This window comes from Calypte anna, chromosome 2 (genome assembly GCF_003957555.1).
Source record: "Calypte anna isolate BGI_N300 chromosome 2, bCalAnn1_v1.p, whole genome shotgun sequence".
In the NCBI taxonomy this organism is placed as follows: Eukaryota; Metazoa; Chordata; class Aves; order Apodiformes; family Trochilidae; genus Calypte; species Calypte anna.
Window position 1 is genome coordinate 77,673,395 of NC_044245.1, and position 17,136 is coordinate 77,690,530.

The window sequence follows — 17,136 nt, forward strand, 5'->3', positions numbered from 1 at the left end:
TTATAAGGTTGTATCTGAGTAACGTGCAGGTAAGAGCATAGACCTTTGGGGTCAGCGCTTGTGTAGAAGTGCTGCCAGGGGGCAAACTTGGGGTAATCATCACTTCTGTATTGAAAGATACTTTTGCAATACTGTTTGAACATATATAACCTTGTTCTGCTATATGAATTACAAGGGTTAAAATTTAGGTATTTATTTTGCACAGTATGAAGAAATGCAGATTAAAGAGTGTTCGTTTGGGGAAGATAATGAAGGATTTATGATAGAGGGTTTTCTCCCAGGAGTCAGTGATGTAACGAAGCAAGCAAATGCTTTAAAATGCTGGGAGGATAAAAATTCCGGAAAGCTTTGAAGTTGCTCATAGATGAAAATGTGAAGGTAACAGATTTATGAAGCTAGTCCAAAACATAGAGTTCATTTCAATATGACATTGGTCTTATCTTGAAACTTGTTTCTCAAAGATCAGTTTAAATGCAGCTTTTTGGATTTAGCAGGTTTTCCACACACATTGTCATGAGTTATACTGCATTTTGAAACAGGTCCTGAAGATTCAAGTCCTGAGAAGGTACCAGGAAATTTTAGTGTGTAATTTGAACTACATGGATTTTCTAAATGTTTGTTATTGTGGAAAAAGAATTCTGCTTGGTTTTACTAGCACTTATGTACAGTATCTATAATAGGAAGCTATGCATCTAATTAAAAAAAAATTAATTTGTGTAAATGACCATGGTAAGACAGACCATTCTGTATTCACCTTTTAGATGGATAAACTTCAGGCTTCATTTTCCACCTGCATTTGCTGTATAAAAAGAAGCTCAGTACTCAGCTTCTATGAGTGCAATCAAGTAGAGTGTTGAGAGGGGACATAGATAAATTGTGTGGGGTTTAAGCAAAGAATTTTGCCTAAAACTTACACAGATATTGATAGATAAAGGCTGAATACCTTTGTTATTCTGAAAAGCCTGAACTTTTCAGTCAATTGAAGCATGAAGTTAGTGAAGCATTGAGGGAATGTTGTCACTTGAATCAAATTCAGACCAACATTATAACAGACTATAAAACTATGAGGTTTTTTTCTTTTTTAGAGAGGACTGATTTTTAAAACCACTGTGCTGGAGTGATAGCATCCATACAATTTTTTTGCATATAGTACAAATATTCACATTTAGTAAAGGAATGCATATGCTGAGTATTTGTAGAGAAGACATTAGGAAATAAAAGTATTCTGTCACAATCTTTGCCTCCATCCAAGCCAACATAGTACGTGTAACATTGTTCACTTTGAGAGTTATTAAAATTGGATGGTAAATTTCTTTTTTTTTTTTTTTTTGCACCTGTTCTTGGAAATACCAAAAAGGAGTACCTGCTCTTTCTTGATTACCAGCAAATGTGCAGCATTTTCTCCCTCCTCTGGCTTATATTCTTCCTCAACAGGAAAGAACTGCTGACATTATGTTTAAGAAAATAGTCCTTTAATTTGTGTTAGTAGAAAGCAGGAGAGAATCTTTTTTTGATTTCCTTTCAGGTCTTGGCTCCTGCCAAGGTAAATAGGAAAGAGACTGGATGCTTAGTCAGGGTATGAATCCTGGTGTCCTCAGATATTCTAGGTGGTCCGTGGTGATGAACATCAGAGGACTCATTTTCATCACCACACAAAATTAGCAATATAATGTCTATTGTTCTCTAATTTCTCACTCTTCACTCTGGAAATGTAATCCCAGGTGTCTCATTCCTATGCAAGCAGATGTGGAAACTCATAAACTGAATTGCAACCTGAAGGAATGAGTTGTTCTCAGATCTCTTGGTTGCCAGGGAAACTACATTCTCAGTCTGTGTATGTTTACAATAGCCTCTTTCCAAAGCTGTCTGAATTTCATCTTGTGGTACTCAGGAAGACTAAGATAGAGAAGTAATAATATATAACTATTAAATATTATACTTGGTTACTTAAATAGTATTTACAAAAAAAAGGTCATACATTCAATCTCAGGATATGGATGATTTTAATATATGTGAAAAACCTGAGAATTATTTAGTATATATTACCAGCACACTAGATACTTTCTTGTGCTCCACTTATGAATCAATCTCAATTGTAGTGCAGTTAGGTATGGCCTTAATGTCTAAAGAGATACTTCTCAAAAAAAAATTTTTTTTCAGGAGAAACAGTATTTTTCTCCTCATAGTGTATTTTTCTATAGTACTTTGAGGCACAAAAGCAGAATGGGGGCTACTGAGTAATACTTCATTAGCAGAAACCCTACAAATCTAGGGATCTGTCCTTTCTGTTACAGAATTAATTACAATAGTTCAAAATCTTTAGTTTTAGCATTCATATGTACACCACACCTACTCTGACTAGTACTTTAGATTTTCTTTAATCTACTAGTATCCCATTTTTCCCATGAGGATCATGAAGTTGTATTTCAGACACTAAGAAAATCCAATTTGCCCACAAAGTTATCTGGCAATATTCTTTTTATGTACCTAATGAAAACATTTTCAAAATCGTATCTCTAAATTGTATATGAATAGTGACATACTATAGTGTATAGTGCTATTGCAGTGGTGTTTTGGAAACAGGAGAGCCACAGGGATGGCTTCTGTGAGAATCTGCTGGAAGCTCCCCTGGTTCCAATTCTGGCCCCACCTCTGCCCACTGCTGAGCAGATATGGGAAGATATTCAAGAAAGGGAAAACAAAACAGCAAAAGTAGAAAAAAAAGTCTAGCAGAGGAGAGAAGGAGGTGGGAGAGAAATGCCAGAAAAATGTGCCAGGGTCAGTGAGGGAGCTGGAGGTGTTCAGCCTGGAGAAGAGGAGGCTCAGGGGAGACCTCATCACTCTCTACAACTCCCTGAAAGGAGGGTGTAGCCAGGGAGAGGTGGGTCTCTTCTCCCAGGCAGCTCCCAGAAGACAAGAGGGCATGGACTTAAGCTCTGCCAGGGGAGGTTTAGGTTGGATATTAGGAAAAAATTCGTTACACAGAGGTGATCAGGCACTAGAATGGGCTGTCCAGGGAGGTGGTGGATTCTCCATCCCTGGAGGTTTTTAAGAAGAGACTGAATGTGGCACTCAGTGCCATGGTCTGGTGACCACAGTGGCAGTGGATCAAGGGTTGGACTTGATGACCTCAGAGGTCCTTTCCAACCCGGATGATTCTGTGATTTTCTCCTCCCTGTCTCACAGAGGGAATGAGGGGCGAGTGGGCAGGGGCCTGGTTGATACCGGCTGGGCCTAAACAATGACGTAAAGAATCTCAACTCATTCTCGAGACAACTTCTGTGACTGACTACCTGACATCACAAGAGCCAAGAGAGTTTGATAGTCTTCAAGTAGCTCAGCAAAGACACTATTACTGAAATTAATTGCCATGGGCATAGCAGAAGTATATTCCACATTTTAAAAATTAATATTAAGTAAAACATATATGCTAGAAGTCTGAAAACCGGAGTTTTAAGGGTGTGGACTCCAATTGGAGTTCCAGTAATGCTGCCCTCTGGTAAAAGATTCTGAGGATATTGAAAAGACCATATGTAATCAGTGGCAAAATAGATTAAATTGCCAGGGCATCAGCAGCCATCAGCAATTTAATCAAGTAATGAATCCAACATTTTACAATAAAATACTATAAAATTAGAGAATCAAAGTAGAATTCAGCAGCTTGAGTTTGGATTAAAGGATTGTATATGGAGTTGGATGTGGAGTTATATGTGGTGTTTGTTACTTTTATGTTTTGTGGCAAAAACAGCAAAAGAAGAAAACAAGGTTGATTTTTCCTCATGATCATATTGGGGAGGGCCTTTTACTTTTTGACTATAACTATATAACTATATATAACTATATAACTATATATAACTATGCCACAGTTCTCTTAGCACAGATTAAGACCTTGAGTGAAACAGTAGACAGTTGTGTATCAGGAAATGAATGAAGTGTAAAACTACCAGGTGATCTGCCACTTGCTGACTTGAATTTGGAACTTCCTTGTGGAGGTACAGACCCTCCACTTACTGAGCTGCATCTCAACATCATCCAACATTGTTCTTGTTTTAGTTACAAGTGCAGTGGACCCACCTTTGTTCTTGTTTCTGTAGCAAGAGAGAGAGACAATCTGGTGCTTTCTGACCTTGTCTGCCTACTTTGGACCTGCTATTCCTAGTGATTTGGCCCAGTCAGGCACATTCTACCCATATCTGTAACTACAACAGGTACATCAGAAATGTACCTGAGTCTCCTTCTTGAACCACAAGCCCACTCTGAAAGTAGCCAAAGATGACCTAATTTGAATTGTGGTCACAATCAGAAAATACAGGTAGAAGTCTAGAATGCTGTGACCCTATAAATACTGACCCTGAAATGAGGCCCTCTGTAGCTCTCCAGGGTCACAGCAGACTGCTGCTCTGTGCCTCATGAAGGAAGTTGGTCTATCTGATGCATTAGAGTAAGTAGCCCAATACTTCTTATTTTGGGTCAAATAGATAAAATTCTAGTAATTGAATATAATTTTGTTTTGCAGATGTATTGCAACTTCTTTTGATGTAGTTTCATGATAATTAGGTATCAAAATTCCACATCTTAATGTAGGCTAACCTCTGTATCTGTGTATGTTTGTGTATATGTGAGCAATTTAGTTTAAAAACTTTTAAAAATATTTAATGGAAACTATGTACTCAATTATAACAAACCATTGATTGCTGATTAAGTATTTCTAGAAAATCATATCACTGAGTTTTGTGATTCGTTATAATAGCGCAAATCAACTCAATTTGTTGCTATTCTAAACCACACTGATCCCATAACTGTGGGTGAGAGGACTACACTGAAATTCCTACACTTAAGCTCTTTAGTCAAAACTATTGCCGAAGTCTGGGACTAGGAGTGGATTCAGTCACACTTAGACTTCTCTCTGATATTGGCTTTAGAAAGCAAGGGGATGCAGTCTGAACCTTGTGTCCAAATGGGGAAAACTTCCTCATTCTTTTCCAAATCCCCTATGCAAAACTCTCCAATCTGATTTTCACTCAATGACCTCCCTTATCTCTGAAGAAATTATTTCCTCTGAGACCTATATAAGTCAGTCTAATCCAATTAGAACTCCTGCATGTCCCTTCCACATAGAAATAGGATGAACCTTGCCATAGAATTAATTTAAGATGCCCTTATATAAATCTTTATTAAGATCACCTTTTCCTGATATCTTTGGTGGTGAATCTTTAAGTGACCTTAAGACCTTCCACTCCAGATCAGTAAACTGGTCTATTAGAAAAAAAGCACACTTTGATGAATTACTATTATGAAAGTAATGGATAGCTCATAATAAAGCTGAAAATTTCCTTTTATTTCTGTCAGGACAGATAAAGAATCTGTTCAAAGATTTCTTTTATCTCAGAATGCAAATTATGTGTCAATGTCAGTGACCTTGGAGGACTACTATGAGAAGTTATGCTGGTATCTTTAAGACATTTGAGAAATTGAAGAAGTCTGTGAAGGACTCTGACTACGAAGGATCTAATAGGACTATGAAGATACCAGTGTGGGAACTATTTTGGAAGTGAAACTAAACCTTGTAAACTGGCTGCTTATATGTCTTTAAAGCTTTACATTATGTGAATGACTTTTAGTTGAATGTGAGAAGAGGCTCACAGAGGAGCTGAGAACAGCAGCTGTGATGCTAAGCTGCTATGAGCTCATAGTCGTGCCATTAGGCTGGTTCTGTGGTGACTACAAAGAACCTTGTGGTCCAAGTGATGGACACATGAACAAAACAGTATTATATTTTTTACCTCATATTTCAAGGGAACTAAGGAAGGGATTGAAACAGTGGTCAGTTGATATCAGAACTATGAAACTGTTCCTGTGGACTGCACTGATGAAGGGACATGGTATTCGCATTTCTGTAAACTAAGATGATGGTGGGAAAGAAAGTCTTCATGTACCAAATGGTTGATATTGAAGCAACAATAGAGTACTTGGCTGAGTAGTTGAGCCCACAGTGCTTTCTATATTTGTGCACTGTGCTGCAGCCTGTGTATCCAGATAAGAGGCTTAATTTTCTGAACTTCAACTTGACTAATCCCCCTGAGTATCTGGCCCATTTGAAGTAAAAGCCCTAAATTCCAGTTTTACATTCTTATATCCATTTTTTAAAAACTTGCTTTCAGAGATTCTCAGTAGTGTCTCCCTACAGCATTCCTCATAATAAAAAGGTGTAGTGCGTGAATAAATTTGCTATCTTTTGTTGAAAGTAATGTCTTTTCAAAACACATTCTTGCATTACATTCTCTCCTGCCCCTTCCTATTTTTTTTAAAGTGTTCATGATATTTATTTGAGTTAAGTAAAACTCTTTAATAAGGGGAAGTGTCTTTCAAGTCCCAGCCTGCAAAGAACATGCAAAGAACATGCAACTTTGTCTGGCACAGCTTGGCACAGCTTTCTTTGATTTGTGGCTTTCTATTTTCCATTCTGTTTTCAGTCACCATGTCAGTTTTTCTTGAACTGCCTCATTTATCTTGCATAACAGACTAGAGGAGCGAGAGCTTGCTAGAGGAAAGAGGGGGAAATGCCTTCTGGGAATAGTGATTTAATAAAAAATTGTTTTTCTGAGCACTTCAAATTTATAAGCACTTGAGTGCACCTAATTCCCTGCCAAAATACATACTTTCTGTTCATAGAGCAATTGCACAGACCAGCTGTCAGTATGTCTCAGCATCTTCTCTTTTACTTTACTTAAATACATCTCTTATATGCAGTCTGCTGCTTGCAGTAGAGGTATCAGTGACTATACCATGCTTATTAGTAAATCTCTTCTGGCTTATCCTTTAATGTCTTTGAGAGCTTTTGAAGGGGCTAGGTTTCTAGGGGTTTTTTTTGTTTGGGTTTTTTTTTGTTGGCTTTTTTGGTCATTGTTTATGATTTTTTTCTTGAATTAAATCATCATTAATTTAAGTGGACTACCTGCTCACAGAAAGAAAATTACTTTTTATTGGTCTGTGCCATTTATGACATCCTAGATTTAAAAATAGGCCTTTTGAGAAAAAAGTTTCCCATAGCTTTTATTATTTGGGAAACAAGTCATGTGTTTCAAATTAGTATTCAAATTAGTCATCTTCTAAATTAATGTCTGAGTCTTTTATTATGCCATAACCTGAAGTTAACTAATATATCACAATATCAAGATAAGGTGGCTGCAAAATTCTAAGTGAAATCTTAGTATCATGAAGACTGTAGTTTCTGTTAAACTAACACTTGTATACACTTCTCACATTTTTACACTCTGCTATTTCAAAGAAACACAAGGTATTTATTATATAGGGTTGGCCCAATAAAAATATTTCTGAGTTAAACGAAAATTTTTTCTCATATAATATTCCCTTTCAGGAAAAACTTCAACTGTCTCTTGCTGTAAGTTGAATCTCTTGATTATTTATCTCTTCTGTAAAGCAGTGAAGTTTCTTCTCTCTGCTACACTACTCTGTAGGAGGTGTGAAATGGCTTTGCTACCTGTCTTGCAAAAAAGAACAACAGTCCTTTTAACAATGAGGACTTATTACATCGTTCTGCAGATGTGAAACTGCAATATTTTAAGTGCTAGCCAGTGGCACAGTTCTCTTTCTGCTTATGCTGAGTCCATCTTCAACCCAGTAAGGTAACTCATTGTAGCATTCTTAAAGTATTTTGCAGGAGGTGGCTATCATGTATTGTCTATTTGTGGATAGTAGTAACAAGTAGTCAGTTAAAACCTTTCAGCACAATTCTTGTGTTTCCTAAGTTTGAAAAATTATGATTAAAGTGAGGATGAAATGCTTTGGCAGATTTTAGGAAAAGGACAGAAAAATTAACTATGAAAATTGGACAGTATGCAAAGAGCCATCTGGTTTTTTAGGACAGAGTTTGTTATAAGGTAGCCACTGGTCTCAAAAGACATAATTTACCTTTTCGTATAGAAGTTTTTTTCATTTTTTTATATATAAGCAAAGGGGAATAAATAAAACCTACTTGGTGTTCATCTATCTATCGTCAAGCCTAAAATATATTTAATAAATACTAGCCACAGGTAGGGCAATCATCTTCCTTCTGGTATTTATTTGGAATTAGATGCCTATGTCTTACTTTAAATAAAATTTCTAAAAGTCAGGCTTCGGTCTGAGAAATGACCATATGAAATACAAGTATACATCTATACCAATACATTTGGCTATTAGAAGACTGGCTTCAGTGGGGTGTTGAACACTGGTTTACTTTTGGGTCAGATAAGATAATGTCAATGTACTCCAAAAGGACATTGTCATGCAGGGATCCCTTATCATAACACTTTGTTTTCCATGAAAAGCGAATTGCAAGCTCTCGGTTTGAACAAGGAAAAATAATTTTGGGAAGGGAGTGTACAATGGTAACCTAGACAGGTTGAAGAGCACATTCTTATTCTTGAAGGTTTAGTAGTGAAATGGTTAACTAGGTTGCTGAGATGTCAGAAATGTTCATGGTTAGAAGACAACGAACTGTGGTTAATCTTACAATTATTCTACTCTGGATGATGTAGAGTGATGAGAGATCACTTTGAGAAAATGGAAAACAATGATAGTATTCAGTGAACTGGAATGACTTTATGTGGCACAGTAGCTGTGTAAAGTGCTTTTTCCTTGAAAACATCTGAAGCTTGAAAGCAAAAACTGGAGCAGCTCTTACATTCTCCTTTTGTGCGTACCCACTTCTGTGCCTTTTGTGTTCCTCAGGGCATTTGGACTTATTTAAAAATCAAAACAAACCCATCCTACAAGGTCAAAATGGAGCTGATTCGCATCAGAGACAGCTGGTAGCCATTTCCCTACTGCAAGCTACTGCCTCAATGCAGTATCAATGTATTGTGCGCATAGTGTAAATGTGCATATTTTGGGATGTTTCTTTTTCTGTCTTGTATTGCTATATTTGAATTGAAAGATTACTCTAGAGACACTGAAATAGAATGCTTTTGTAGTACTAGAACTCATAGATGGTATGTAGAGTTCTCAGATTTCACTGATTTAGAGTGGATCTAAAGCTAAATTCCCTATGGTGGGAATTTTCTTGTTTGACGGTGATTTCTTCTGTAAACATTTTATTTTATATATATCCTGATCTAAACCTAACAGTTTCAATATTTGTCACTGCATTCAACACAGAAAAAAGGTTGCATAAAACCATTTTTTTCTATAAAATATAATTGTATATTTCTCATCTCCTAAATTCTAAGAAAATTAAATTATCAGTTTTTATGATCTGAATAGTGAATGAAAAAAATGCCTTATTTACCTTTTGATTAGATTAGCCCAAATATGCAAAGATGTCCAGAGCAAATAGACAATTTTCTCCAGGATTTTGTTTCTTCCTTTCGCCTACCATATTAATTAGGTGAATAGGCATTACTTGTCTCAGATAGTGATGGAACTGAGACCACCACCATAAAATGACCACCAAAGTAATTTTCAGGTGGTGGTCTTCCTTTCTATCCTGGGCAGACACAATGGATAAATTAAGCTTCCATCTCAAAGTATTTTCAGTCCCAATGTACATTTTCACAGCCAGTGAGATGTTTGGGATATCCACAGCTGCAGCGAGTAGTTTTGGGAGTATATCCAAGTTTATCTAAAAGTTAAAAACCTTGATGCATTTGGGGTCATAAAAGTCACAGAAGTTGAGATGCTACTAACGAAAGTCTTTGTAGCTGCTCAGGTAAGTACACCTGCATCGGGGAAATCTTGGACTAGTTAATCCCAGATTTGTCTTAATTTCTCTTCCTTCTCAGAGTAATGAGAGGGACTAGATGCAAAATATAAACAGTCCCTGCATGCTTTGTCCCAGATGGTATGTTTTCAACTGTATTACAACTTCTGTACTCAGAAGTAAATGTTAAAAATTGTCCTGTTCCAAGGTCACCTCTATTCTGTCATCCTATTATAAAGTCAGATGAACATCTTGTGAACTCAAATTAACTGATTTGAGTTGAAATAACCTGATTTGAAGTGGCTGCATTGTACTCCACCATATGTCCAATGATGTATCAGATTTTAACAGATAGTGAAGGATTTTATAAAATGACTTCGTAATGCTGAAATTGCTGGAAGATTATTTTCAGTTATTAAATTGGAAAAAAAGCACTACCTCAAACCAGCTATGCAAGAGTAAGCTTTTCCCTTACTATTCCTTCTTGTCTTTGGAAAATTGTGTATGACACAGGAATTGGACTTAAGTTTTCCAAATTGATTTCAGGAAGAAAGAAAAAAAGAGTCTGGTTTCAGTGGAAATGCAAATACGAGTGTAGATAGCATGTAATGTGGCAGACAAACTGGATTTTCAGTCTGGATCTTTGAGAGCTGTCTGTTTACAGTAACATAACAACCTGCCAGTTGTAGTTCTGTTATTTTTTCCCTTAAACTCATCCATATGTTTCATTCCTTCTATTTGCATCTGCATTCTTGTTTATTTGTCTTTCTTCCAAGCTTTAAACCTTTAAGTCTGTCCTAATATTGTATCCTCTTCTTCCTTTCCTTTCAGTATTTTCTGTAAGCAGACAATGAAATTTTGAATCTTGGGTGCATATTGCCAGCAGAAGTGCTTCTTACTTTCTCGTCTAGAAATTAATGCTATGCCACTTATATGAGTTTCCTAAATTTATCTGTATTCACTACTGAGATGAGCTTAAGAAACAGACCTCTCTCAGGATGGATAGCTGTTTGATCTGTCATACTCTCTAACTGTGCACCATAATATGCATTCTCTACAGATTAATTTCTAGTACAAACAGCGTTATTAAGTGTGGCAATATAGATAAGCATATTTTTTGATGTACAGTAACCAAAAGAAGGTCCCCTCCACAGGAATGCAGTACTTCTGTGAGGATAATGTGGGCTTGCTAGTTGTAGCTGTGGCCTGGCTTCATGGCTCAGAATTTGAATGAGAATGGTGGCTGACTGAGTCAAAAAAAGGTTTCTTGCTGTTTAGCTCTTTTCCTCTGCTACTTGATATTCACAAAATAGCACTTTTAATACATTAATTGAAAAGATAGTATTCTATTCTGCTTTCTTCTATAAATTATTATAGTGTTCTTTTCTAGACTGTCAGTAAGGATTTTCTTTTAATTAGCTTTGTAGAAGGGGGTGTAATACAGTATTTAATGGTTTTATAATGGAACTGTGTGGTGGTCCCTGCAGTTAATACTGAGAATACAAATTCAAAATGAGCATTTTGGCTGGCTCCCTGAATTGTTAGCATGACACTTTTGGTCAATGTCTGAATTTGTCTCTATTTCTATATTTGAAAATCAACATAAAGAAATATAAAGAGCATCTCAATTTGACTGTTCAACTCTAACACATCAAGCAAGCACCCAAGATATTTCTGTAATAACATAATAATAGTATTCTTATGTTTCAGCTGCAGTCATAGAGAGTGGAGGGACTAAGGCACCAAGTTATAGTACTTCCACACTTCAGAACGCTGTAATAAAGCCCTTTGGGTAACTTGCTATGTAACACTGTAATTTTTCTGTTATGCAGGAAACGGGCAAGTTGTTAAGTTATTAGTCATATGTCTCCATTTCTATCAGCAAAAAGCCAAGTATATTTTCAGGACTGTCCTAACTATTGGACATCATTGTGTTTTCTTGTGTGTCTGTGTAAAACTTTTGGTTTTCTTAGGAAAAAACACATTTTGATAGTGAAGAGTTATTTTTCTGCAGTATATTGTTTCTGTATTAAAACCATGCAAAGTCAACATGTTTTGATGCTAATTTACTGTTGGTACAATACATCTGAAAATTAATTATAACTTTAACAACTTATAATATTAATGTGATAAAATAATATCATTTACTTATAAAATAGATCCTTCTCTAAGCAGTCATTAACTATGCTTGCCTCCCCAAGTATTTCCTCTGAATAATATTTATGAATCATTTTACAGGTAGTGTTTTTCTGTTAACATCAAGATCCAGAAAGGGAGGGTAAGGAGAGGACAAAAGGGAATAACGGCAATATAGACTTTTTTGGAATTTGCTTTTCTGGAAAACAAGGACATAGTTGACAACTTTGTTAATGATGTGGCACTTTAAGAAGAACCATTGCAAACCTTCCATAAGAAAAAACACTTTCTGATTCTGAGGGAATTTTTGATGGTAACATATTGAGTTTTGTGTCTCCTCTTGGAAGAAACTTACCAGCCTGTTTTTTGTCTTTCTTTTTTAACGTGGTATGTTACTCCCTGGTGCTGTCAGGGGGACAGGAGAGTCCTGCCAAAGCTCTGTGTTCCTTTGTGAAGCTTAACTACACAGGGATCTTGTTTCTGACTTCTAGGCAGCTTTCACTTCAGCCTGCTCAGTCTCCAAAAGCAATGATTCTTTAATGGGTTGGAGAGTCCTGAGCAGCAATTTCCATGATTCAGTCACCCCATATAATAAGTCATTTGCATTCCATTATATTTAGTCTCACTATAAAACTAGCAATTAGTTGAATTGCTTATCACTGATGTGTTTGTATAACTAATTCTGGACTTTCATTACATGAAAAGTGTATGTATTGAGACTCATAAACAGAGAGGTGACTAATGTCTCATTTTCTCACCAGTTTGTCCAGAAGGAATACATCTGACCCACAGGAAAAGTGTCCTGGCAAGCTCACTGATAATAAAGGCCAGTTACACAGGCAATAGCACTGCTATTTAGTCACAAGTGTTTTGTCAGGTGGCCTTAAATTGGTAGGAGATGTATAAGTCAATATCATGTTCACATTTACCAAGTGGACTCTGGCTTATAGGATATGCTGATAAATATATCTAAATTAAGTAGAATTGCAACAAGAAATCTTCACATTAGAGGTTACAATCTGGGAGGCATTGCCAGAGGAATGTATATTTTCTGATGAATTAGACTTTACATCTAAGAAATATAGAACACACCTTGCCAGCTCATAGCTAAATGAAGCACAGAAAAGACTTCTGGAATACACTGTAGAGATAGCTTATGAAATGTGTTCTTGCTTGACTACTTCATGTACATTGTCTCAGATTAAGGAGATTAGTTCCTTGATTCTATGTGTTAGAGAATAAAACACCTTTGGGATTTTCATTTGCATCTTTTATGACATGCCAAGGATTTCTAGAAAACTGTCAAGTGTCAGGGTGCTTTCTGCTGGGAAATTGATGAGAAGCACAAGTCTGTCAATCATGCAGCTAGGATTGATCTCTCTTGTTCCTTCAGTGTCAAGCTGCAAGAAGGGCCTGGCTGCATCTTCTCCTGGACTTCAAGGTAACTGAAGAGAACAGATTTTTTTCTTTTTGCTCTTACTGCAGATGGGCAAAATAATTGCATTCTGGTATTGAAGTGTTCTGGTTGAAGTCAGCTCAAACTTGATTTTTTTCTTTCTTCAATGACTATCTTATTAATTGTCCAATTTTATATTTTATGTTGGGCTAAGCCATGTACACAATTTCACCTCCACATGCCAGATTCGTCACACACCAGGAAAGTTTTCTTTCTTGTTGGTGGTCATTCTTTACATTCTTCCTTTTGCTCATTAAAAAAGGGTTTGAGCCTCTTACAGGGGCAAAGTACTAACTGCTATGTAGTAGTGCAAGTATTTTAGTGTGATGCATGTATTTAGCTTCTACCCAGTCCCTGATTTCCCCCACCCCCTCAAAAAAAAAAAAAAAGAAAAGAAAAAATCTGTTAGGATCTTATATAATTGGCAGGTTTATGATAAATGCCAGCAAAGGGTATATTCTGCTTTCCTCTTTCTGTGAGCTTTTTCTTCTTCATATTTCCTGGACTTACCCCCCCCTTTCTTTTTTCATTTTATTTTTGGATGGTGTGTGCAGTATTGACTGCGTACTATTTACTGTTGCAGCAGCTAGTCAGTGGAGTGGTGAGGACTTCATGAATTATAGAAGACTTAGATCCAGGAATTTTAGAGTAATAATAATATAGCTGGATCAAATTCAAGTGAGAAATGTATTCTAATAAATGAGCTTAAGTCCTCTTATATTTGCCAAGAATGTGAAATACCATCTAAATGCCAAGCAAAAGAATCTAATGTTAAGAAAGCAGCCTTTTAGAAAGAATGCAAGCAGGAATGTACACTTAGTAGATGGAAGATGTTTTACAGCTGCTGTATTGTACATTCCCTCTGGCAGTGATACTGCCATAAACATGATTGTAATAAGTATAGTCTTGTAGTTGCTATTCCTGTGTCTCTCAACCTGAAATCAGGCTGCTTACAACTCCAGAGTATTTAGAACCCACAACACTGGTGCATGGCATATTCTCATGTACTAATGGTTTTTGAGAACTACATTACAGAACTCACTGAGTTTTGGGTTGTTTGTGTTTGTTTTTGTTGAATCCTAGCCATGGAAAACTAGGGATTTGATGTAGATTAGTACTGCATTTCTAGCTACATGGTTTGTGCAGGATTAAAAAAAGTGTGTATGCCATGATAGGCTGTTGATAGTATGGGATCATGAAAAGGGGGTCTGTGAAAGATTCTGTGGCTCAGATGTGTGGTGAAGTATTATTTGTGATTTTTGAGGATAATTGCAAATAATACAACTGTGACATGAAAACAGAGCCATTAAATTGTATATATGTAAGAAAATCTATAATCAAAGCTGGAAGTCTGATATTTTAGTTTTATTTATTAGTCACTACAGATTGATGTTGCAAGTGTCTTGAGAGAAACAAAACAGAACAGAAAAAAAAAAGTAAACTTATATGGAAAAAAAATCTATATGGTAGTTACTAAGGAAATAGATAAATATGAATTAAAGTCCTGGATTCAGTTGGTCTGATCCCATATTTAATGCTTTCATGAATTTTGAATTATTTCTATGGGAGAACTTGCCTTAAGGCTGTTTCACTCACCAAAGTGGCAACATGGGGTACAAAATGGCCTCCTGCCTATAACTGATAGCAGGAACAACAGCACTTTGAAATTATGCCTCTGGGAAAGTTATAATGGTTTCTCAGCAGATTTGTAAAAGCAAACTGTACTCAGTTCTTGGCCTGACCATCTTCAGATGGTATTGCCCACTTCATCTTCAGTTGTCTAGCTGGAAGCCCATATGAATGTCATTTTCTCAGTTTTCGTTCTACTCCACTATCCATCTGGGAGCTCTTTGCAGAGGGCTATCTATACTGGGTGATTTTTTTGTATGGTAGACACTGTTTTTGTATACCTGAGAAACGATTCACATTTCTCAACTGCAACAGCTGTTAGATGGACATAAAAACCTTAAATATATTTTGCTATATTGGAAACTTAACCTGCAAACTCATGATTGCAGTTACCAACAGAGTCCTGTGCAATAATGGTAGCAGAAACAGTGTAATCCCCAATGACATCTTATGATTATTGCCTTCCTTCCACCATACAGCTGCCTTCTACATGCCCTTCTTGGGCATCTTTAGTTGGCAGAATACTGCATCTGAATTCCCCAGTGTGTGTTTTTACAGTTGGCTGCTGTACCTGCTGCTCTCCTGATGGAGGTCTCTATCTCCTAGTGTACTTCATTGTCATTATTATGAAATAATTGGCACATGCTACATGATAAACTATGCATGTGGGCTTGGTGCTCGAAGCCTAAGTTTTTGCTAGATAGTCCATGACCATTTTAATGCTATCAGTATTTTCTATATTGTTTTTGTGACAGAGGCAAGGTAACTGAGTAGATGATTGGGTGCCATGAACATCTGAGTACACAGGTGTTTGTTGAAGTCTCTGCAGTGACAACAGTTTGACTGACATTTCTCCAAATCCCATCACAGAAGTTTTTCCCTTCTTGTAGTTAGTAGTTATACTACTGAAACAACTACGATAAAAAACATCCTTTTGGTCAGTTGCTTACTTTAAGACTGAAATATTTATTTTGAATGTTCCTTTCAAAAATTCTGCAATAAAATTCTCTACAGTTTTTCAGCAGCAATGAAACATGAAATGGACAATAGCAAGGAAACTATATCAGAATGTATCAAAACTGAGTTTTGTGATGGATTATAGCTTTAGTGCTTTTTTGCATGATAATTAAACTGGACTTATCTCTTTGAAGTTTTCTCTAACCCTACTTTTAATTTTATTTTATTTTTTAAATTGTGTAAACAGACCATTTTGGTCTCTTTTGTGTTGAGGTGTTTCTTACAATGCCTCACTTCCAAAGCCTAGTACTGATGCTGGCTGTATTTGCTACAGTGAGACAACACTTATATAGAATATACATCCTGCATATTTCTGAAATCTTACACAATCTTGACAAAAAGGACTCCATTTTTCACCTGTGATCAAAATGACCTAATTAAATATGTCAGCAATGACAGGGGGGTTGTATGGATAGTGGAACAGTTTTATGCTTGGTTCCAGTAATTCCTCTGGAATAACAATTTTCCTGATCAGCAGAATGGAACCAAGGAGGGAAAGTAAATATCAAGTGTTGTTCTGCCTTTTCCACATATTTTTCAAGTCAAAGCATGTAGTATTTTTATACTCTTTAGCTCTAACAAAATAAGCAGTCAGATGACAGGTGGCTTATATTAACTTGAGAGGGGAGTAACAGAGGTCATCTTTCAATGTCTGAAACCTTCCTTTCTAAGCAGAAAGGACGAAATAAAGAAAAAACCCACAGAAGTTAGCTATTATTTAAAAAACAACAAACAAACTTTCACAGTGATGCTATTGCTTGTTTTGCTGGCAATAACAAAAAAATATGGAAAATGCTTGGAGTTTGGGAACCATGGCATGCAAAGTAAACTTGTCAGTGTTCTTGACAGATTTTCTGGAGAACTGTATAGAAGAGTGCAGAAAATAGGTTCTGCTTTTATTTGTTTGTTTGTTTGTTTGTTTTTAAAATTCAAGTTTCAAACAAAAGTTAAGAGATAGAGGTTCACAAATAAGTTCTCTAAGGGCATGTTCATGAAGACTATCGTTCTGTACTGGGGGAAAAGGAAGCAGAAATATACTTCTTTTTGTTTTCTTACTATTGAGACTTTTCTCTTGGGTCTATCCTTTTCTCTTTCCTGAATGACTTCTAGCTTCCTATTTTAAAGTGGTTGTACGTTGCTTTTACAGAAGAGGTTGTCTTTCTTGGGAAGCCTAGTCACAGTTCTTAATCCTGACCTG